The following is a 23,944-nucleotide window of genomic DNA, read 5'->3' on the forward strand; positions in this document are numbered from 1 at the left end:
TTTTTTTTTCCTTTTTGGACATGACCAATATGAGAATTTATTTTAGTTGATTATGCATATTTGTTATAAGAGTTTTGTTTTTTATTGTTGTTCCTTTTCTAATTTGAAAGATGAGAGGGAGAGAAAATAGATTTTTGTTAATGAAATAAAATTTAATTAAAAAAGAAATTCCGCTAAAAAGCATTTCTTTTCAAAATCACTTGAGATATCAACATTAGCTTTATTCATCCATTTTATTCTTAGGTAGAACTTTTGGAATTTATTGTGCATATTTTCTTTCTTTCTTTCTTTTACCAATTGTATGTAATAACAATTTTACACATAAGTTTTCTAAAATTTTAAGATCCAAATTTTCTCTCTCCCTCCTTTCCCTTGCCCTTTCCAGAGATGGTAAACAATTTGATGTGGGTTATACATGTATTATCATACAAAACCTATTTCCATGTTATTCATTGTCATAGCAGAATACTCTATATACAATCAAAACTGTAAGAAATTTGTTTTTTTGTGATTTGTGTGGTTTGTGGTTTGTGTGGTTTGTGTGGTTTGATTTCTTCTTTATGACTCTTAACAGTTCTTCCTCTGGAGGTAGATAGCATTCTTTGTCTTCTGTCCTTCAGAATTGTCCTGGATCATTGTATTGCTGAGAATAGTCAAGTCTTTCATAGTTGGTCATCCTGTAATATTGCTGTTACTATGTACAATGTACTGATTCTTGTACAGATTTTCAGTGCCTTCAGGATTCTTTCACTTTTCCTTCTTCAGATTTAAATAACTCCTCAGTTTCAATTCTTATTTCATCTAATTTAGAAATAAAGTTATTTCTTATGATTGATTCTACCAGCCGGATGGCTGCACCCCAACCCAGAGGACAGAAGACTTTGTAGTATTCCACATCACCCAGTATGGCACCACCATCCAGGTGGTCAACAAGGAGCTAGTCTATGAGAATCAGTTGGTATTGGATATTGCTATCCAGAAGGGGCCAGAAAGTGTGATCACTCAAGACAGCACCTTCTTCCTCCACACAAGAGCTGCATCTTCAAAGCCAGCGACTTCCTGCCCCTCCAGATTGAGGCTTTCCGAGTGCCACCACCTGCTCCTGTGGTCCAGTCTGGCCCCTTGCACCTGGAGCTCCGAATTGCCAAAGATCAGAACTACAGCTCCTACTACAACTCAAAGAACTTCCCCATTTTCGAGACACTCCAGGAACCCATGTACATTGATGTGAGACTTCACAGGAGGACATACCCCAATCTGGTGCTCGGTCTGCATCACTGTTGGGTGACTCCCAGCACCCATCCCTTCAAGGAGCCTCAGTGGCCTCTCCTCCTTGATGGATGCCCATTTGCTGAAGATGGCTATAAGACCAAGCTAGTACCTGAAAGGAATATATCGGAGCCCCTTTTCCCAACTCATTATCGACGGTTCACCGTGACCACATTTACCTTTGTCTACTCAGTCTCCCAGAAAGCTCTCAGTGGACCGGTTTACTTCTTCTGTAGTGCCTTTGCCTGCTATCCCTCTGAAACAGATGTACAGGGCTGTGTGTCACTCAGGGGCTACAAAGCAAAGGCACTTTATAGATCAACACATTGATATGGAAGGAGCTCAAGACACTGTGGGTTCTCCAGGCCTAGTTGGATTTGGGGCTTCTTAAGAACAGAAGATTATCATAACAACAAAAGAGCCCAACTTGCTGGATGGATCTGTCATCTTGCAGCCGAGCATCTTGGAGCCCCTCCTTCTAGAAGGATCCTCCTGGAATATGACTCTGAAACCTTTGCTGTGGGTTAGCCTCTCTCAGCACCTTTTTCCTAGCTGTGGCTGCTCCCTTTGGAAGAACCCAGAAGCTTTGCAAGGGGATCAGGGAATGCAAACAAGCTCAATAAAGAAGAATGTTGATGTTTGGAGAAAAAAAAATAAGTGTAAAATGTCATTGTGGAGAAAAAGCAGTATAAAGTCTTTACAAAGATTTCTTTCCAATTTTATTATAATGTATTACTGGTGCATAATAAAAGTATCTCTTCAGTGTACTTCATATCATTAAAGAGATTTTCTTAATCTCTCCCTCTGTCTCCTTAAGAGGCTAGAGAGCCAGATTTCAAAGTAGATCAGAACCGACAGGAATCAAGGAGCCAGAGCTGAAGATTTCATTACTAGGAAGACCAGGACTGAGGAGAGGAAGTACCTGGCCCTGGGACAGGAAGTTAGGGGGGGACAGTTGATCAGTGAGGGTGAAAAGGAAGCAACCACTAACATTTGGAGGTCTTTTGCCTCTGGGATCACTAGAGAGCAGGAGGTCTGTCTCTGAGGCAAGAATCTGCTGGCAGCTGGGCTGCTAGAGAAAACTGATTCAAAGAGTGAGTGAATGGTGGCTGTCTATTGTTTTAGAGAGTTAGGTAGTTAGTGAATCATTTATAGTTTATAGAATAGGATAGATCAGGCCTGGCATTTAGGCAGAAGAAACTGCGTAGAGGACAGAGATTGTTTTAGGAAATTTTAGATGGTATTGTGAATTTTAGGTATATTTATAGATATAAGATTAGTGATCTCTCCTCTTTTCTATCTTTCTATCTGTACTGCTTTCTCAAATTAAACAAAGTTTCTATTAAACTGCTCTACTCACTTTGTCAAACTCCTTAATTTAACCCTTACAATATGTGCCTTTGACCATTTGAATGATCAGAGTTCTCTGTGCCAAAGCATTTCCAGCAAGTATCATGGTAGCATTTCTTAGATGTTCCTAGCCTTTCTCTTCTCCAGCCCATCTTTTCCCCCAACTGTCTAATTGATCTTCATAAGGGGCAGATCTGAATGTATCACCCCCACCCCCAATTCAATAAACTCCACTGGATCCTCATTGCCTCCAAGATCAAATATAAAATCTGTTTGGCTTTTAAAGTCCTACCTGGTTCTTTCCTGTCTTCTTACACTTCATTCCTTCCAATGTGTACTGCAGTCAAGTGACACTGACCTCCTTGATTTTCCTCCTACATAATACTCCATCTCCTATATCTGCATTTTTTTTCTAGCTGTCCCTCATGTCCAGAATTGTCTCACTCTTCATCTCTGCCCCATGGTTTTTCTGGCTTCAAGTTCCAGCTAAAATCGTCCCTTCTATAATAAACCTTTCCTAATTTCTGTCAATGTTAGTGCCTTGTCTCTATTGGTTACCTTCTATTTATCCTGTACATAGCTTTTTTTGTACATAATTGACTCCCCCCATTCAATTGTGAGCTCTTGAGGGCAAGGGCTATTTTTTTTTCCTTCTTTGAATCTGCAGTGCTTTGCATGGTGCCTGGGACATAGAAGATGCCTAATTAATTAATGCTTGTTAATTTGACTTGACATGCCTTCCAAGGTAACTCACTTTCTCATGATACCAAAACAGAAAGAAGTATCACTTACTTTGATGTCTTCTTTGTCAAGCTAATTATCCCCATAGTTCTAAAGGTTAGCCTGCAATCCTATTCTATCCCACTCCCTTTGATTTCTTAGATTCATAGGACCAGTCACATGCACTAGGGTGCTAACTCAATCAATGACATTTTTAGTGCCCAAATGTACTATTTTTCATAATTTCCACCAGGTCTTCACAGCTACCAAAGCACAGGATGCAGAGAGCCCCCTTTATCCATCACCATAGCTGGCAATTCCTTATTTTGTGTTTTGTTCCCCATCCCACCCCTACCATTGGTTGATGCTGGGTTGTATTTTAAAGGAATTATGCTTATAATCTAATGGGACTTCTGTGTCACAATGGAGATTTGGGACTTCCAACTGATCAGGAAGAAAGGAAGATGCCTCTCTCCTTGTCATTCTAGCTGGTGATTCCTTTCTTCTGGCTGTTTCCATGTTTTTGGATTTCCCAAACACTATTCAGGCTGCTTCAGTTACTTTATTGAAGTAGTTGTGGTGGGAGAGAGCTCTTGCCCCTCTTTCCACTGTCTTTGTTTCTGTTCCTGTATTTTTCTACTCTTGCTTTTTTGCTGATTTGTGAATGGTCAAGGCCCCTAACCATAGCTGAATAAGAATTTCCTTATGTATTTACTCACATAAGATAAGATGGTCCATTGTCTTGGATTATTTTTTCTTAACAAACAAGGTTCAGAGGTGGGAAATTGGGAATGAGACAGCTGCTTGTGTGAGCTTAAATGATATATGTGGATGCATGTAGAGGTAGGAGGCTCAAGGCACAGGAGCTTATTTCCTAGACTTCATGCCATGCTTGTCAAGGGAAGTGCATCAGACTGAGACAGAATGTTCTGTAAATAAGTTTGTATTTACTGTAACATCCATGCCATTTCTGCAACCTGATCAAATCCAATGCTTCAGAAATCTAGAATGACTCTTGTTCATGTTGATCTTGACCCCCCAAATCACCATATTTCAGGGGTTCCTTCCAATCTGCCCAAAGTTCTTCCCAATTCATTTCTGTATTGCTTAAATAATTGTGTAAAAGAGGGTTTGGGGAGGGGAGAAACTGAAAGGAAGTAGGCAATATAGGAGGTTATTAGGATAGTCAAGAAGTAATGAGACTAGGTAGCTCAATGGATTGAGTTATACCTAGATATGGGAGGTCCTGGGTCCAAGTCTGACCTCAGACACTTCCTAGCTATGTGACCTCAGACAAATCACTTAATTCCCCAATTACCTAGCCCTTATCGCTCTTCTGCCTTGGAACCAATACTACAGTTGGAATGGTAAGATGGAAGGCAAGGACTTTTTTAAAAAAGAAGTAATGAGAGACTCAACTAAAGTGGTGACTACAAAAATAGAGAAAAAAGGAATTGATGTAAGCTATGTTGCAAATGTATAATCTACACGATTTGACAATTGATTAGATAGCATAGGGAGGTACTGTTACTAAGAGTAGAGTCTAAAATGACTCTAAGGTAGCTGGGAAAATGGTGGCACCCTCAACAGAAATAAGGAATAGGAACTTTGTAGAAGGGGTAAAATTCAAGGGAAGGAAAATTTGTTCTATTTTGGACATATCAAGTTTTAGATGCCAATGGTAAATATAACAAGGAAGGTTCAGGAGGGAGTTAATGATGTTTGACTAGAATTCAAGAAAGTTGTATGTATACATCTGTACATACAGCTAATACCTAAACCCATTGAAACTGATGAGAACACTAGGGGATAAAAATGTAGAAAGAAAACAGAAGGGGGCAGCTGGGTAACTCAGTGGATTGAGAGCCAGGCCTAGAGACAGGAGGTCCTAGGTTCAAATATGGCCTCAGACACTTCCCAGCTGTGTGACCCTGGGCAAGTCACTTGACCCCCATTGCCTAGCCCTTAGCACTCTTCTGCCTTGGAGCCAATACACAGTATTGATTCCATGATGGAAGGTAAGGGTTTAAAAAAAAAAGAAAGAAAGAAAACAGAATAATTGGCCATCAGAAATCTCTGGGACACCCCCATGCTAATGGGGCAGGCAATGGATGAAAATAAAAAACAGAACCCCCAAAAAGTAAGCAGTCAGGAAGAAAGAAAATTGGGAAATCAAGACCATGGAAGGAACAGGAGAAAATATCCAGGGGAAGGGAGCTAGAAAGAATGGAGTGCTAAACTCTCTGTTCTCACTTAGATTTGTTGCTAAAATTCCTAGTTTCAAAGCAGTGCCACAGGGCTGAGAAGAACTAAAACTAAGAATTATTCTTTAATAATCACTAAAGATCAGAATTAGAAGCTAAAGGCCTACCTAGTTTTAGTACAGGGGCCCTGGTGACAGATTTCTTGGTTGCTCAGAGCCTTTTTTCACATGGGTCTAGGTCCAGGTTTGTGCTCTGGCTACTTGATGTTGTTGGAATTCTTACCTGTGAATTAGTGAGATGTTGCCATAATCAATTTGGTTAAGTATTCATTTAACCTCCTCTTGTAAAAACCTTTAAGTGAATAATAAATCAGAATTTGGTAAGTTGTTATAGAAAATTAATTCTAGTATGAATAGGACTAAAGAATTTAGAAAAAGACCCAAGCTATATACTTATAGAACTTGGAATGGGATATATGAAAGAGAAATACAGACTTGATCTAATATCACGTCTATTATCAACTGAAATAGAGAGGGGTATTTTTTTAAAAATGTTTTTCTTTTAAAAAAACTATAGTGTTCTTTTCCTCCCCGAATTATGTAGTATTTACATATGTGTCCATGCTGTATACACCCCACCATTTTTTGTTTACATATTCCCATCACCCAGGATAGTGCCTTTGAGTGTGTTAGGTGCTTGATGAATGTGTGTTAAATTGTTTTTTTGCTGCCCCTTTCTAATTTCATCCCACTTTGCCCATTCTGGTTCTTAATATGCGTGAGGTCATAATTATCCCATAAAGGTTGCTTTTTTTTTTTAAATATATTTTATTTGATCATTTCCAAGCATTATTCGTTAAAGACATAGATCATTTTCTTTTCCTCCCCCCCCACCCCCCATAGCCGACGCGTAAGTCCACTGGGCATTAGATGTTTTCTTGATTTGAACCCATTGCTTTGTTGATAGTATTTGCATTAGAGTGTTCATTTAGAGTCTATCCTCTGTCATGTCCCCTCAACCTCTGTATTCAGGCAGTTGCTTTTTCTCGGTGTTTCCACTCCCATAGTTTATCCTTTGCTTATGAATGGTGTTTTTTTCTCCTGGGTCCCTGCAAGTTGTTCAGGGACATTACACCGCCACTAATGGAGAAGTCCATTACGTTCGATGATACCACAGTGTGTTTGTCTCTGTGTACAATGTTCTCCTGGTTCTGCTCCTCTCGCTCTGCATCACTTCCTGGAGGTTGTTCCAGTTTCCATGGAACTTCTCCACTTTATTATTCCTTTTAGCACAATAGTATTCCATCACCAACATATACCACAGTTTGTTCAGCCATTCCCCAATTGATGGGCATCCCCTCGTTTTCCAGTTTTGGGCCACCACAAAGAGCGCAGCTATGAATATTTTTGTACAAGTCTTTTTGTCCATTATCTCTTTGGGGTACAAACCCAGCAGTGCTATGGCTGGGTCAAAGGGTAGATATTCTTTTAGCACCCTTTGGGCATAGTTCCAAATTGCCCTCCAGAATGGTTGGATCAGTTCACAGCTCCACCAGCAATGAATTAATGTCCCTATTTTGCCACATCCCCTCCAGCATTCATTACTTTCCTTTGCTGTTATGTTAGCCAATCTGCTAGGTGTGAGGTGATACCTCAGAGTTGTTTTGATTTGCATCTCTCTGATTATAAGAGATGTAGAACACTTCTTCATGTGCTTGTTAATAGTTTTGATTTCTTTATCTGAGAACTGCCTATCCATTTCCCTTGCCTATTTATCAATTGGAGAATGGCTTGATTTTTTGTACAATTGATTTAGCTCTTTATAAATATGAGTAATTAAACCTTTGTCAGAGGTTTCTATGAAGATTTTTTCCCAATTTGTTGTTTCCCTTCTGATTTTAGTTATATTGGTTTTGTTTGTACAAAAGCTTTTTAGTTTGATGTAGTCAAAATTATTTATTTTACATTTTGTGATTCTTTCTATATCTTGCTTGGTTTTAAAGCCTTTCCCCTCCCAAAGGTCTGACATGTATACTATTCTGTGTTTACCCAATTTACTTATGGTTTCCTTCTTTATGTTTAAGTCACTCACCCATTTTGAATTTATCTTGGTGTAGGGTGTGAGGTGTTGATCTATTCCTAGTCTCTCCCACACTGTCTTCCAATTTTCCCAGCAGTTTTTATCAAATAGTGGATTTTTGTCCCAAAAGCTGGGATCTTTGGGTTTATCGTATACTGTCTTGCTGAGGTCGCTTTCCCCCAGTCTATTCCACTGATCTTCCTTTCTGTTTCTTAGCCAGTACCAAATTGTTTTGATGACTGCTGCTTTGTAATATAGTTTTAGGTCAGGGACTGCAAGGCCCCCATCATATGTGTTTTTTTTCATTATTTCCCTGGATATCCTTGATCTTTTGTTCTTCCAAATGAACTTTGTTATGGTTTTTTCTAAATCAGTGAAGAAGTATTTTGGTAGTTCAATGGGTATGGCACTAAATAGATAAATAAGTTTGGGTAGGATGGTCATTTTTATTATATTGGCTCGTCCTATCCATGAGCAGTTAATGTTTTTCCATTTGTTCAAGTCTAGTTTTAGTTGTGTGGCGAGTGTTTTGTAGTTGTGTTCATATAGTTCCTGTGTTTGTCTTGGGAGGTAGATTCCTAGGTATTTTATTTTGTCTAAGGTGATTTTGAATGGGATTTCTCTTTCTAGTTCTTGCTGCTGAGCTGTGTTGGAGATATATAGAAAAGCTGATGATTTATGTGGGTTTATTTTGTATCCTGCAACTTTGCTAAAGTTGTTGATTATTTCAATTAGCTTTTTGGTTGAATCTCTAGGATTCTTTAAGTAGACCATCATGTCATCCGCAAAGAGTGATAACTTGGTCTCCTCCTTGCCTATTTTGATGCCTTCAATTCCTTTATCTTCTCTAATTGCTACTGCTAGTGTTTCTAGTACAATGTCAAATAGTAGAGGTGATAATGGGCATCCTTGTTTCACTCCTGATCTTATTGGGAATGCATCTAGTTTATCCCCATTGCAGATGATATTAGCTGTTGGTTTTAGATAAATACTGTTTATTATTTTTAGGAATGACCCTTCTATTCCTATGCTTTCTAGTGTTTTTAATAGGAATGGGTGTTGTATTTTATCAAAGGCTTTTTCTGCATCTATTGAAATAATCATGTGATTCTTGCTAGTTTGCTTGTTGATGTGGTCAATTATGTGGATGGTTTTCCTAATGTTGAACCAGCCCTGCATCCCTGGTATGAATCCTACTTGATCATGGTGAATGATCCTTCTGATCACTTGCTGGAGTCTTTTTGCTAGTATCCTATTTAAGATTTTTGCATCTATATTCATTAGGGAGATTGGCCTATAGTTTTCTTTCTCTGTTTTTGACCTGCCTGGTTTTGGAATCAGTACCATGTTTGTGTCGTAAAAGGAGTTTGGTAGAACTCCCTCTTTGCTTATTATGTCAAATAGTTTGTATAGTATTGGGATTAACTGTTCTCTGAATGTTTGATAGAATTCACAGGTGAATCCATCAGGCCCTGGGGACTTTTTCTTAGGAAGTTCTTTGATGGCTTGTTGGATTTCAATTTCTGATATGGGATTATTTAGGAATTCTATTTCCTCTTCTGTTAGTCTAGGCAGTTTGTATTTTTGTATATATTCATCCATTTCTCCTAAATTGGTGTATTTATTACCATATAATTGGGCAAAGTAATTTCTAATGATTGCCTTAATTTCCTCCTCATTGGAGGTGCTGTCCCCCTTTTCATCTTTAATGCTGTGAATTTGCTTTTCTTCCTTCCTTTTTTTAACTAGATTGACCAGTACCTTGTCTATTTTTTGTTTTTTCAAAGTACCAGCTTCTTGTCTCATTTATTAAATCAATAGTTCTATCACTTTCGATTTTATTAATTTCTCCCTTAATTTTTAGGATTTCTAATTTGGTTTTCTGCTGGGGGTTTTTAATTTGATCGCTTTCCAGTTTTTTCATTTGCATTTCCAATTGATTGATCTCTGCTCTCCCTTGTTTGTTAATATAAGCATTCAGGGATATGAATTTATCTCTGATTACCGCTTTGGCTGCATCCCAAAAGGTTTGAAAGGATGTTTCGCCATTGTCATTTTCCTCGATGAAATTATTAATTGTTTCTATGATTTCTTCTTTAACTAAACGGTTTTGGAGTATCATATTGTTTAATTTCCAATTGGTTTTAGATTTGGTTTTCCATGTACCATTACTAATCATTATTTTTATTGCCTTGTGATCTGAGAAGGCTGCATTCATTATTTCTGCTTTTCTGCATTTGTGTGCTATGTTTCTGTGACCTAATGTATGGTCAATTTTTGTGAATGTGCCATGTGGTGCTGAGAAGAAGGTGTATTCCTTTTTATCCCTATTTATTTTTCTCCATATGTCTATTAATTCTAATTTTTCTAAGATTTCATTCACTTCTTTTACCTCTTTCTTATTTATTTTTTGATTTGATTTATCTAAATTTGATAATGGTTGGTTTAAGTCTCCCACTAGTATGGTTTTATTGTCTATTTCTTCCTTCAATTCTCCTAGTTTCTCCATTAGAAATTTGGGTGCTATATTATTTGGTGCATACATATTGATTAATGATATTTCCTCATTGTCTATAGTCCCTTTTAACAAAATATAATTACCTTCCCTATCCCTTTTGATCAGGTCTATTTTTGCATTGGCTTTATCAGATATCATGATTACCACTCCTGCCTTCTTTCTATCAGTTGAAGCCCAGAAGGTCTTACTCCATCCTTTAATTCTGACCTTGTGGGTGTCAACCCGCCTCATGTGTGTTTCTTGAAGACAACATATGGTAGGGTTTTGGATTCTAATCCATTCTGCTATTCGTCTACGTTTTATGGGTGAGTTCATCCCATTCACGTTCAAAGTTATGATTGTCATTTGTGGACTCCCTGGCATTTTGATTGCCTTCCCTAATTCTAACCTTTTCTTCCTCGGCTCTACCTTTTAGTCCAGTGATTTACTTTGAAACAGTCCCCCTTGTCCCCTCCCTTGATGTTTCCCTTTTTAGTCCCTCCCTTTTTGTTCCCTCCCCCTCCCCCCTCTCTTTCCCTCCCTTTTTGTTCTCCCTCTCCCCCTCCCCCCCTTGGTTTTCCCTTCTCCTTACCCTTGTTGGGTAAGATAGAATTCAAGATTCCAATGGATCTGGATGTTTTTCCCTCTCAGAGCTGATTTCCCTGAGATTGAGGTTTAAGTAACCCCCCCCCCTCTCTTCCTCTCCTTCTTATAGGAGTTTTCTTCCCCTCCCCTTCCCATGTGAATCTTTGTGTGAGAATGATTATTCTATTTGGTCTTTCTTTACCCCCTATTTATACATTACATTTTTTCCCCCACATGTTAGTATACATAGGTTGATATAAATGTAGTCCTTATAGAAGAGAGTTTGAGTAAAAGAAGAAGATAACATTTTCCCCTTTCCTTAATATTTACCTTTTCAGGTATTCCTTGCTCTTTGATTTTCGGTATCAAACTTTCCACAGAGCTCTGGTCTTTTCTTTGCAAAAAGTTGGAAGTCTTCTATTTTGTTGAATGCCCATACTTTCCCTTGGAAGTATATAGTCAGTTTTGCTGGGTAGCTGATTCTTGGTTGGAGACCCAGCTCTCTTGCCTTTCTGAAGATCATGTTCCATGCCTTACGATCATTCAGAGTAGAACTTGCAAGGTCTTGGGTGACCCTGATTGGCATTCCTTTATATCTAAATTGTCTTTTTCTGGCTTCCTGTAGGATTTTTTCTTTTGTTTGATAGCTTTGGAATTTGGCAATTACATTCCTGGGAGTTGTCTTTTGGGGGTTTAGTGTAGAAGGTGTTCTGTGAGCTCTGTCAGTGGCTGTATTGCCCCCTTGTTCTAGAATCTCTGGGCAATTTTCTTTGATTATATCTTGTATCACCATGTCCAGTTTGGTGTTTATTTCTGGCTTTTCTGGGAGTCCAATTATTCTTAAATTATCCCTTCTCCCCCTATTTTCCAGATCTATCACCTTGTCGGTGAGATATTTTATGTTCTCTTCTAATTTCTTGGTATTTTGGCTTTGCTTTATTGATTCTTGCTCTTTTACACGATCGTTGTCTTCCAGCTGCCTGATTCTGGCCTTTAAAGCCTGGTTTTCTTTTACAGTTTGGTCAAACTGGTTTTGTAGATGCGTGAATTTCTTTTGCATTATTTCCAACTTTTCCTCCCAGAAGGCTTCCATCTTTTTGGTCATTTCTGATTCAAATTCTTCATAGGTTTGTGGAGAGTTTCCATTTCCTTTGGAAGGTTTTGGAGCATTTTCTTTTATATTATCTTCTGTCTGCTCTGTATTTTGTATTTTGGCTCCATAGAATGTGTCCAAAGTCGCCCCTTTCTTCTTATTTTTCTTGGTATTTTGGGGCTTCTGTGGTTCTGTGGAGTTTGCCATTTCTGAATGTGGAGGATTAGCTTTTCTTATCTCTGGTGATCCGAGGCTTTAGTCCTGGGCAGATGTTGGTTCTATGAGCTTTCCCTGGGTTAAACTGAATATGCCTCACTGGAACTGGAATGGAAGGGTCAGACCACGAGGCCACACTCTCCCCCTAGCTCGCTTTCAGGAAGTTGCCTTCAGAATCGCTGGCCGTGAGGCTGTTTCGTTGGCCTGCGGGGGGGATGGGCTGCAGCTTTCCCAAGCTCTAGGGCAAGGACTTTCACTGCGACTTGGATAGCAGGATCCAGCCCGTGAGGCTGTCTTGCCCGCCCTGAGGGTTGCTGTTGTTTCGACCAGCTCTCTGCAGCGGAAGCCCCAGGCAGTAACTTTCACCGGGACTGTAGAAGGCCCTGAGGGTTCTGCTCTCTGAGCCCGGGCTTCCGGGAGCCTTGGACTCTGCGCTCCTACCCCTGAGGTCCGAGTGATCTCGGGTTCTGGCTTTTAAGGGGAGCCGTACCTTTTGAACCGGGTCCAGGTCCAGGAGGAGGGTTCCCAGGGTCTGTGCTGTTGATCGTTTTGAATTTCGGCGCCTTAGGAGCTTATCGTTTGAGATCGGTCGGGAAGGGTTTTCAGGAGATCTGAGCTTTAGCTTTCTCTAAGCCGCCATCTTAACCGGAAGTCCCAAGGTTGCTTTTGAATGAGTTGTTCAAGTGAGTCAAGGAAGAGAAGTCAGTGTGGATAAAGTTGAAGGGTGCAAAGGTGGAAATTAATTAATAGATTGGTGTTAGAGAGACAGTTTGGAGAACCCAGAGTGCTGAATAGGAATAAAGCCACAAGACTGATGGAGTTAAGAGCATGCTTTGGGAGTCTTTCCTCAGAGCTGGTCTGCTTTGTCTTGACATAAGTAGGTCTTTTCAGCTCTAGTGGTTGGGGAAAGGAAGGGGAGGGGGGGAGTAATATGCTAAATAGAGTGACTAGCAAAAGACCTTAAAAGGTGGAGGTGGATGGGGAGGTTTGTAGGCATATACTCAATGGAAACTGTCTGTACCTCTCTTTGTTATGAACTATATATACATAATTGATAGGCGCTTTATCATTTTGTGCCAAAATCAATTTCCCATTTACTTGAAATCATCACACTAAATGTTTTAGTGGTGCCAATATACATCTCAAGAGTTATAAATCACTGAAAAAGACAAAGGGGTAGAGAGTAGCCAGCAAAAAAACCAACAAAAGAACCCAGAAAAACTTATGAAAGAGAATAGGTTGGCTGATGGTCTGCAAAATATCTTTTGACCTAACCATTGTCCATTTCCTGAATCACTAACTTTACTAAAGTCATTCTCACCTTGCATTTGGACCCAGCTAGTCTCTTTGCCTTTTCAGCTTCCCTTTGCCCGTTCATTACTCAGATTACAACCAGATTCCTATTTTCCAAATATTTTTATTTATCAGAGGAAAAATAGTCTATTGACTCTACTTCTCTCAGGAAATCCAAATTCTCCAGCCTGGCATTCAAGAAGAATTAAAAAAAATTTTTTTTTAAACACGGTACAGTGGATAGATTCACTTTCCTGACATTGTATTTCTGACTTTTATTATTACTGTATATCTGACTTTTATTATTCCTTCTTTGTATCCTTTGATGGATCAGTAGCCATCTTTTGAACCCTCAGTATGGTTGGCCCCCAGAACTCTGTCCTGGGACTTCTCCTTTCCGTAGTCTTCTTTAATGATTTTATCCATTTCCATGTAGATAATTCCCTCATATACCCAACCCTATAACCTCTCTCCTAAACTCTAGACCTGCAACACCACCACCTTTCTAAATAAACATCTCCACCTAGATTTCCCAGAGACATCTCAAATATAGCATGCAATACAACAGTCCTCATCCTCCATCCCTCTGTTTCCTCTTCAAAACAACCCTTCCTCCACTAATCTCTACTGTTTGTACCTGGATCCTTCTAGTTATTCAAATCTTGGAGCCCTACCTGACTCTTCTCTTTCCATTGTCCCCCATGTAACTAATCAGTTGTCAAGACTTGAAAATTCTACTTCCACAACATTTCTCCACTCATAGGACCACCACTCTGGTTTAAGCCCCTATTCCCTTTCACCAGTATTCACCATCTTTCCAGTCATCCATGCTCACCATCTAACTATAATACAGTGGATAGGGAGCACAAGAATTTGAGTTGGAAAGATATGAGTTCAAATCCTGCCTCAGATACTTAACTAAGTGACCTGGGCAATTTAACTCATATGCCTCAGCATCTACCTCTCAGGATAACTGTATAGATAAGATATTTGTAAAGTGCAAACCTTCAAGTACTATGTTAATGTTATTATTATCATTATTATCTTTAACTCTTCACACAGTCACTCCACATATCCAATCTGGCCAAATCTTATTGTTTTTACCTTAACGATCAGATATTGTTACATATCTGATGTCTCCTCATTTGCTGCTACCACCCTAATGAAAGCTCCTTGATCTACTACTTGTTTTCCATTCTCCCAGTGTTTTCTTTCTCTAAATTTATCCTACCTACAGGTAACAATATAACCTTCCTTAGGAACAGGATTGATCTCACTGTCCCTACTCAAAAAGTTTCAGTGGTTTCTTATTTTCTGAGATGAAAACAGAAATTTCTGGGCCTGCTATTTAGAACCCTCCCTACTCTGCTTTCCAGTTTTGTTTCAGTTACTCCCCTTTACACACTTAACTATTCTAGCCATAAAGAGTTACTTACTAGCTGTTCCCTGAATTCAACATTCTCCTAAATTCAATGCATTCATACAAGTTTGAAATGTACCATTCTTCCTTGGAGGGGAAAAATCATTATGGAGAGGGGAGACTATTTTCTTCATTATCACCTACAACTGCTGATCACCTGTCACCAAGAATCAGATAGGCACAGGAGCACTGAAAGTGACAGTGCCTCCTCTACCAGTCCTTCTTCCTCAGCCCAGCCCTCACAGCCAACATCCAAGGAAGCAACTCCTATGGAAAAGGAGCCAATCCTTTCCACTAAGTGCCAAACAACTGTCACACACGGGATAGGCAAGCTACCTCCTCTGAAGCCTCAAGGTACTCTAAGGGAGAACTAGGAGGCAACAGGTGCCAAGCAAGTCAAACCACCACTACCACCTTGACCACCATCTTCCCTCTTGATGGAGACAGCCCTACAGTCCCCCCCCAAACCAACAGATTCACTTCCACCCCTACAGCCATCAACGGGGAGAGAAATTATAATGGAAAGGGGGCCCATCTTCCTTACCACCAGTAGCAACTACTAACAATGTCTCATTAGTAGTTAAATAGGAGGGAGGCAGTTAAGGTGGCTCAGTAGATTGAGAGCCAGACCTAGTGATGGGAAATCCTGGGTTCAAATTTGTCCTCAGACACTTCTTAGCTATGTGACCCTGGGCAAGTCACTTTACCCCAATAATTAGCCTTACTGCTCTTCTGCCTTGGAACCAATACACAGTATGGATTCTAAGATGGAAGGTAAGAGTTTTAAAAAATAGTTAGATAAGCATAGGAACTCTAGAAATGGAAGCACTTCCCAGATCACTAGTCCTACTTGCAGATCAGCCTTTACAGACATCATCTGAGAAGGCAACTATTATGGAAAAGAGGGGAGTTATTCCCATCATCTGCCACATACAGAGGGCATCAAGCAGAAAGAGCAAGGCATCAAGGGAGAGCAAGGAGGCAGCATGTACAAAAGAATGTCAAACCAACACATTGATCACCATCTTCTCTCAGTCTCTGTTGAAGATCACCCTGAGTCTCTGAAACAAGAAGCTTAGAAATAACAGTGCTTCTAGCCCAGGGCTATCAACCATCCTCTTGGGAAGCAATCCCAGGGAATATGCAGCCTGGTAACTTCTGCCAGTTACTGAACACTAGGAAAAGAATGTTCTTACCACCAAAAATTTAGGCACTGTCAAATGATTCAGCATCATTAAACTTGGTATGATTTTACTAGTGAAAATGGCATTAAAGACAGAGAACTAACATCTGTTTTGCCATTAATACCCTAAGGCATGGGACTTTTCCATCTGACTTGTAGCTGAAATTTTCCACATGCATTATCTCCCCTATTAGAATATGAGCTCCTTGAGATGGGGTTCTTTTCTATTTGTATCCCCAGTACTTTGCATATAACAAGTGCTTAATAAATGCTTTATTCATTCCTCAGAATCCTTATTTTCTTTCAATGTGCCACCTCCACTCATTTCTTCCAATTCCCCTAGTTATTAGTGCTTTTTTCTTCAAATTTCTTTATATATTGGATCTGCGTGCATGTCTCCGTAACCCCAACACCTTGCCTAATCTCTCTGGTGTAGTAGGTGTTTGGTAAATGTAACAGTCAATTGCCTTTGGGGTCCTCTGTAACTGATTCCACTGCCCTTTTTCAGCTTCAGCTTCTCTTTATCCACCTATCATTGTACTTATGGTTTCCTGTCACTGTTGTCCAACATTTTGACCATCTGGTCCTTTGTACTGGCCTTTTGACTTCAATATTTACAGGCTTAGAGAAAACACCCTGCCAGCCCTCACCCCAAATCTTTCTCTCACTGACCTATCATGCTCACTTCAGTACCATTCTTTAGTCAACATGGGTTCTCCATCCACAGAGGAGGTCATGGCCCCTCTAAAATTTAAGAGGAACTCTTCAAGAGTTGTCATGGATCAAAATTTCATTACCCTACAGTCACCTGGGTAATCAGCCTTTCTCAGCTTAGCTAGGAGGGTCCTTGCATGGGCACCTTCTGTTGCTGGGGCCAATATTCAAAACCTTCCCAGCTTGTTATGACCCACCGAGCTTTCATTCCACTAATACAGTCTTCAGAAATGCAGAATTACTTCAATATCGAAAGGAGACAGAGTAAGAAGTTAAGGGGATTTATCAAACAATCTGAAATTTCACTCATTGTTCACATTGGCCAGTGAACAAAGGAAACAGCATCTTGGAATTGGGAGACAAATTGTAGTCTGTGACTGGGCTTGTTTATTCAGCTCTCTAATCCCTTTTTTTCCTCATCTATAAAATGGGGTTAATGTATAACTGGCAGGTCTATCCCATAGAGCTGTGGCAAGAATCAACTGGGAAATTCTTTGGGAAACACTGTTTAAAGCCCTAGAAACATGACCCTTTCTTGTGGTGACCCTCCTGCCTCTTCCACAAATCTAGGGCTTGGAGGAAGGGAAAAGGGTGTAGAGACCATCGCCAGGGTAGGAGATTTAAAAGAAACTGAGGAACAAGGTTGCATAAAGATTTGTCCATGCTTTTTCCTTCTCTGGCTGCCTTGGGGGATTCCCATGCAGCTTGGAATCATCAGGAAAGGTACTGAAACCAAATTAAATGGACATGCCTGAAGGCAAGAGAGAGAGGACAGTTGATCCATGCTCATCTGCAGGCAAAACCACATCTCACTCTCCTGCTCTTTGCTGGGACCCACAGAATACTCCAAGTCCTTATTCTGGCTGCAGATTTATGAGGAGGGGAAAGCCTGGGGTGAAAACCTATCCAGAGGTCATGGGAAAATGATCTTTCAGGCTCAAGTCCCATCTTCTGCCTTGGAGCTTGTTGTAGAGAACAGAAAAGAAAGCATAGGCTGGGAAGTACATGCTGGAGCCTTTTACTATCAAAGCTGCTTTGATTTATTTTTATCATTCTGATTTGTCTTTCTACAGTATGCTTTGTAAGTAACCTTAAATGAGATACCAGAGGAATGAGATGAATGGAGGGAGCCAGTGGAAACGGGGCCCAAACTGTGAGACTGAGATGGGATTGGCTAGTGTCAACACACTGCTGCCTGGACTAATGGGCACCACGGAGAGGAATGGGAGCCAAGATGGCAGCTGGGAAACAGCAAGTGGCTCTGGGTGGGGCTTTAGCAGGTCCCTGGCCCACCCCCTGGAGCCAAACAGCCAGGGCACATCCCAGGAGGATTAGGAAATTAGATAAAGATATTCCTTTTAGTGAACCCTATTGCTTGGAGGGTTACCATATTAAGCATACTAGTCATTATTGTACTTTAGTGTTAATTAGCTTACTTGTCTGCATTTCTTCTCATTGCTGAGATCAATCCACTAAAGAGACTAGAAGAACTGATGGGGAGGGACAGGGCAGGGAGGAACAGCTGCAAATGGGGGACACTGAGGGCAGGATTTGGGCGGGGCCCTGGGCATTGTGACAGGGAGCCCTCCTTCCCCTTGCCCAGTAGATTCCCCTATAAAACTGGAGGAAAGGGGGCTTACCAAAGCAGCCTGGAGAGCAACACTAAGACAATATGAAACAGGTAGGCAGGCTTTCGGTGAGCAAAGCACCTAGACTGGGAACTGGATCTGGAAGGGACCTTGGACATCATCTAGAGGTCTAGATTCTAGTTTAACCCACTCATTTTACAGATGAGGAAACTGAGGATCAGAGAGATCAGGTGACTTGCAACAAGTCACACAGGTAGCTGAGTTGGGATTTGAATTTACAGTACTCTTTCATCTACTCCCTACTGCCTCTTCTAACAAGACTTTTGCCAGGGCCTAAGCCCACCCAGGTCAGGGGAAGGTGGATGATGCCCTACCTTCCCCACCCTCCATTGGTCTCCTCCTTTGCATGGCCATCAATGTTATTTTCCTTAATCACCATCTTACCACATCATACTCTCTTCTGTGGGCCTAGCCTGGTTGCCTGACTCTGGTACCAAACAGAAGCCTCTCTCTCTGACTTTTAAAGTCTTGGATCATTTTCTAACTCTTCTTCCTGCATTCTGTGCTCTGTTCTTCACCCATTGTTCCTGCCTCCCATCATCTCTTCTCTGCCTCATTGAATCATTCCCTTCTTCAAGAGACAATTTCCAATATCCTCCTTTCACATGAAGCCTGCTCTGTCCCCCCCCCCCAATGACATCCATCTCCCTTGAATGTACTTGTCCCTTTGATCCTCTTCCTATGTGTGCCCCTGTATATGTAAGCTCCCTGAGAATGGGGTTATTTATTGTCTTTGTGTCCCCTCCCTAGCACAGAGCCACAGGCAGAGGAAGCACTGGGTAATTCAGAATTAGATCTCAGGGAGGCTAGAGAGAAATATTTGGGAGCCATTTGTAGACAACTAAGAATAGAAATAATGAAAATAAAGGAGATTATTAAGAGAATGAAGGGGGTGCATAGCTAGGTAGTGCAGTAGAGAGAGAGACAGATCTAAAGACAGGAGCTCGTGGGTTCAAATCTGGCTTCAGACACTTCCTAGCTGTGTGACCCTGGGCAAGTCACTCAATGCTCAAGGTCTAGCCCTTACAGTTCTTCTTCCTAGGAACCAATACAAAGCATTGACTCTAAGACAGAAGATAAGGGTTTAAAAAAAAGAAGGAAGGGCCTTGGGGCTTCTTACATTTTCTCAGGCAGAAAAAAGAGAGCCTAGGGAAGGAAATAGAGTCAGAAAGGTATAAGAAGAACCATGAACAGCACCGTGTCCTAGAAACCAAGTGCCCAGAGATTGTCCACCAGAAGGAAAGGTTCTACCACTTCAGATGGTGCAAAGAAATCCAGGGGGACTCAATCCTGAGAAGCAGCTCCTATAGGGAGACCCTCCCCCCATCCCCAGGCTCCATGAGCAACCCAATGAAAATACTATAGATCTGAAAATAGTTTTGTACCTTAAGCTATTAAATGCAAGCCAAATGGAATATAGGACACGTCCACCATGATGTAGAAGGGTAGCCATCCTTCATTCGCAGCCTCCACACCTGTGCTCTTTGTCTGGGGTAGTGCCAATTGCAAGGAAAGCAAATGTTATTTTAACAAGGTTCAGAGAATAATCTGTCATACCAGGCATGCGCCAGACATGCATTAGTTCAAAAAATAGGGTATCCATATTTATACTACTTGGAAAGAGGCTCCTTTTGACATGTTTTGCCATCTGGTTAAGGCCTCAAAGTGAGAGATTGAGAAATAAATAAAAACTATTTTAATGTCATAGAGAGGGGCAGCTGGGTGGCTCAGTTGACAGAGAGCCAGTCCTGGGGATGAGAGGGCCTGGGTGCAAATCTGACCTCAGACATGTCCTATCTGGGTGACCTTGAACAAATCACTTTACCCCAATTACCTAACCCTTACTTGCTTTTCTGCCTTTGAACCTTGCTAACACTTGGCTTCAATTCAAAGACAGAAGGTAAGGGTTATTTATATACATATATATTAATTGACATAGAGATCATTGTTAATACTTAAGTCTTTAATTTTTATTAATTTATTTCTATTTGCATTTATTATATATAATATTAATATTTATTTAGATATATTTATGTTTTATGTATTATAAATATGTTTATATTATTAATAATTTGAAGTGTACTTATATTTTGAAGATGGCACATTTGTAGAGATGCTAAGGACCTGAGAGTCTCTAACCCTAACCTGAGCCCCTATTCAGTGCAGAAATTCCCTCTCCAACAGGCCTCATTGCTGTTTGATGAGCCGCTGGCCATCTCTTGTTAGCTCTGCTAGCAAGCAGAAATTCTCTATTTTGAGCCCAAATTTATCTTCCTATTATGTCTACACAGTAGTCTGAGTTTTGCCTTTGGCAACCAGGTAGAACAACTCTTCCACACGATTCTTCAAATAACCTAAATTGTCAGGAGAGTGGAAAGACTAAGAAGTTCTGAGTTCAGCTGGGCCACTGACAAGCCCTCTGACTTCAAAAAGTCAACCAAGCACTCAGGCTGAGTTTTCTTATTTTTAAATGGGTGATAGATAGTACACATATCACGGAATTACTGTGATTTCATTTCATAATTGTAAAGCACTATGGAAAAGGAGCTTGCTGGTCTTCTTCCTTTTGAAATTAAATAATCTCCTATTTCTTCAACTAATGGAGATGTCAAGTATTCCCCCCAAATGACTGGTCACACAACTGTAAAATGCCTTTAAAAAACACAGGCCTATTATGACTCGGGGAGGGAAAAAAGTGGCGATTTGTGGATTTTACGATAAAATGGACTTTTATAAAATTAAATAGTTTTAACCTCCTGGAGAATCATAAAACAATAGAAAGTGAGTCAGAAGAAGGGGAGCATCAGACTCTGAAATGTCATGTATGCTATGTTCTATTACTCTCTTTGAGTACAGTAAGCAGACAGGAAGTCATTCTTCCCTGCAGACGCTGCCCTGGTCAAATATGTTGTTAAACTATTATTTTTAGTTTGCTGACTGCACCAAAAATGATGTGGAAAATTTGGAGTAGAGGCAAAGATGATTACAAAGGAGGAAACTTTGCTTATAAGCAGAAACTGAAGGGAATGAGAGTTGTTTACAAGAAACAATGAGAACTGGGAGGAGAGAAGTGATTGCACCTTCAGTAAAATGCGTTTTTATGAGGGTTGTGCCAATTAATTATTCTCTTGTCTATAGAGCACTGATTAGAAGAATAATTGAATAAAAAAAAATGAGTTTGGGCATTAGAAATCTTCCCGACCCTTGATGGTAGGTAATAAAACCTTAGAATGGGCTATACTGAGTCAATTAGCACTTCTGGTGGGTGGGTTTACCAAGACCTTTTCAAGGCTGTTCATCCATCTTTGGTGTCCACCCAACTCTGACCTGTGGTTCCAAGAATTTATAGTATGAGAAGGGGCCACATTCCAGCCTACAGAGCTCTAGGGAGGTGGAAGGAGACCTGTAAATGAGATAGGGGATATCTACCCCAAGCATGCAAATTCTTCCCCCAGCAGGAATGGGAGGATGATAACAATTTGTTCTAAAGGCCATGTAAGCAGGTGAAGCAGGGGCTCTGTAGGGCTTGGTCAGACATCAAAGATACCAATGTCATCCACTGTATCCCAGGCCATCTCCAGTCACCCTGGCTTTGTCTTGCCACTGGACTTTGATGACTCTAGAAGAAAGAGTAAAACTGACTACTTTGTGCAATCTGCCTTACTCCAATTCAACACAACTCCAATTCAGTGCAAGTCAAGACTTCATTCCATGATGTCACTGATCCTTTTCTAAACAAAGAATGAGCACCAGGTCTTGACCAAGAAAATAGACATTTACCTACCTGAAAGCAGGGAAACAGGGGCTTAAGATTCCTTTTAACTCTGAGACTAGTAAGTTAGTTTAATACAAGGATAGGCAGAAACAGCTCTAAGACTACGAGGAACAACTAGGAGGAGAAAGATGAAGGTTGAAGAAGGAGGAGTTTATGAATCAAAGGAGAAGTAGAATTTCTGTTCCTGATCCTTTGGGCCTTCAAACTCTGAAGACCCACTTTATGATCTGATGAAAGAATGGATTTGGTCATTTTTAATGTCCCTTCCAACTCTTATGAATTTATGAATCATGAAATTAGTTCATGATTACTCTGAGTAGGTATTTGAAAGAATTTAAGTATTTTTCTTTAATCTGAATAATATACAATCTGAAGCAATTAGTCATTACAGAAAAATAACATTATCTTCCCACAGTTGTGGAGAAAAGCATCTTGAGCAGGCCTCTAAGTCCTCATTATGTTGGAAATTCAAATGACCTGTGAAAACGGGGTGCATGCTGAGAAGAAAAAGCCTGAATTTCTAACATGTGCATGGAACTAAAAGAAAGTATTGGAAAGATGCATCTTTCTATTTTAACCATATCAAAATTTTAAAAATCAAAATATCACCATTCAAATTCTGTGCTGCCACTTAGTGACTGACCAGTTATTGGCAAATCCTGACTCACTCTAGTATTGTTGCCTTCATGGTACATTAGCTTTCATCATCTGAATTCTGCCCCTGGGTCCTTCAACCATGATATGTTTGCCCTACCTGGGTCTTCTCTCCACTTCCCATCAGCTCCACACCATGTCACCCCATTTGCCCATGCCTCCCCATTTCCAGCATCTCTTTAAGTTTCGTTCACCCCCATCAAAACAGAAACTCCTTGAAGGCAGAGACCATCTTACATGCTGCGTAGGTGATGTTTTGCTTTGTGTATATTATCTCATTTGAGCCTCACAACATCTATATGAACCTCAGCACTGTTGGTATCGTTATTTTACTGAGGCTGAGGTAGTTAAGTGACTTGCTTAGGGTCACACACTTGGTAAGTATTTGAGGCAAGATTCAAACTTAGGTCTTCCCAATTCCCACTAAGCCATTTAACTGCCTTGCAATGGTTATATGGCTTTCAGCAGGATTCCAAATCTCAGGATTAGGAAAAGAGAACATAGATAGAGGGAACAATGTAGGGTTGGAGTTTATAAATATATGAGTAGGGGGCAGCTGGGTGGCAACGTGGATAGAGCCCTGGGCCTGGAGTCTAGAGGACCTGAGTTCAAATCTGGCCTCAGACACTTCTTAGCTAGCTGACCTGGGCAAAAATTATCTAGGTCTTGATGCTTTTCTGTCTCAGAATCAATACTAAGACAGAAGGTAAGGATTTTTTAAAAAGAGAAACATATGAGCAGCAATAGGATTTCCTAACTGCTCTCAGCCTCAGTTTACTAATCTGTTAAATAAAAATAATAACAATCATGATACTTTTGATGAGTACCTTCACAGAATTGCTGTAAAGCTCAAATGAGATGATATAGTTCAACTATTTTGCAGATCTTTTTTTTTCAGACTCTCACCTTCTGTGTTGGAATCAATACTATAAGTTGGTTCCAAGGCAAAAGAGCAGTAAAGGCTAGGCAATGGGTATTAAGTGACTTGCCCAGGGTCATACAACTAGGAAGTGTCAGGGGCCAGATTTGAACTCAGGAGCTCCCATCTCTAGACCTGGCTCTCAATCCACTGAGCCCCATTTTGCTGATCTTAAAGCATCTTGCAAACCTATCAGCAGATTGATATGGCCTTGAAATTCACACTCTTCCTCATAATTTATCATCTAGGTGCCACTGATGCCAAGCACTAGGAGGTGACTAGACCCATCTAGTATGCTGGGTAGGATCCCAGGAACAGATGAGG

The 23,944-nt window shown here is 40.4% G+C and overlaps 1 protein-coding gene and 1 pseudogene across 3 annotated transcripts in view; both read left to right on the top strand.

Annotated features, from left to right (window-relative positions):
* The window catches only part of C4H2orf88 (chromosome 4 C2orf88 homolog), a 74,053-nt gene that overhangs the window by 8,348 nt on the left and 41,761 nt on the right, over positions 1-23,944 (top strand). The window contains exon 1 of one of the 3 annotated variants that reach the window (XM_056794122.1): positions 18,221-18,304. The exons of the other annotated variants lie outside the window; for them this stretch is intronic. The gene's annotated coding sequence lies outside the window, so the exon portion shown is untranslated. Of the gene's footprint in view, positions 1-18,220; positions 18,305-23,944 lie in introns of those variants that run through there. 3 annotated transcript variants of the gene reach the window in all.
* On the top strand, positions 836-18,102 carry LOC103104835 (zona pellucida sperm-binding protein 1-like; annotated as a pseudogene).

This window comes from Monodelphis domestica, chromosome 4 (assembly GCF_027887165.1).
Source record: "Monodelphis domestica isolate mMonDom1 chromosome 4, mMonDom1.pri, whole genome shotgun sequence".
NCBI classification, from domain to species: Eukaryota; Metazoa; Chordata; class Mammalia; order Didelphimorphia; family Didelphidae; genus Monodelphis; species Monodelphis domestica.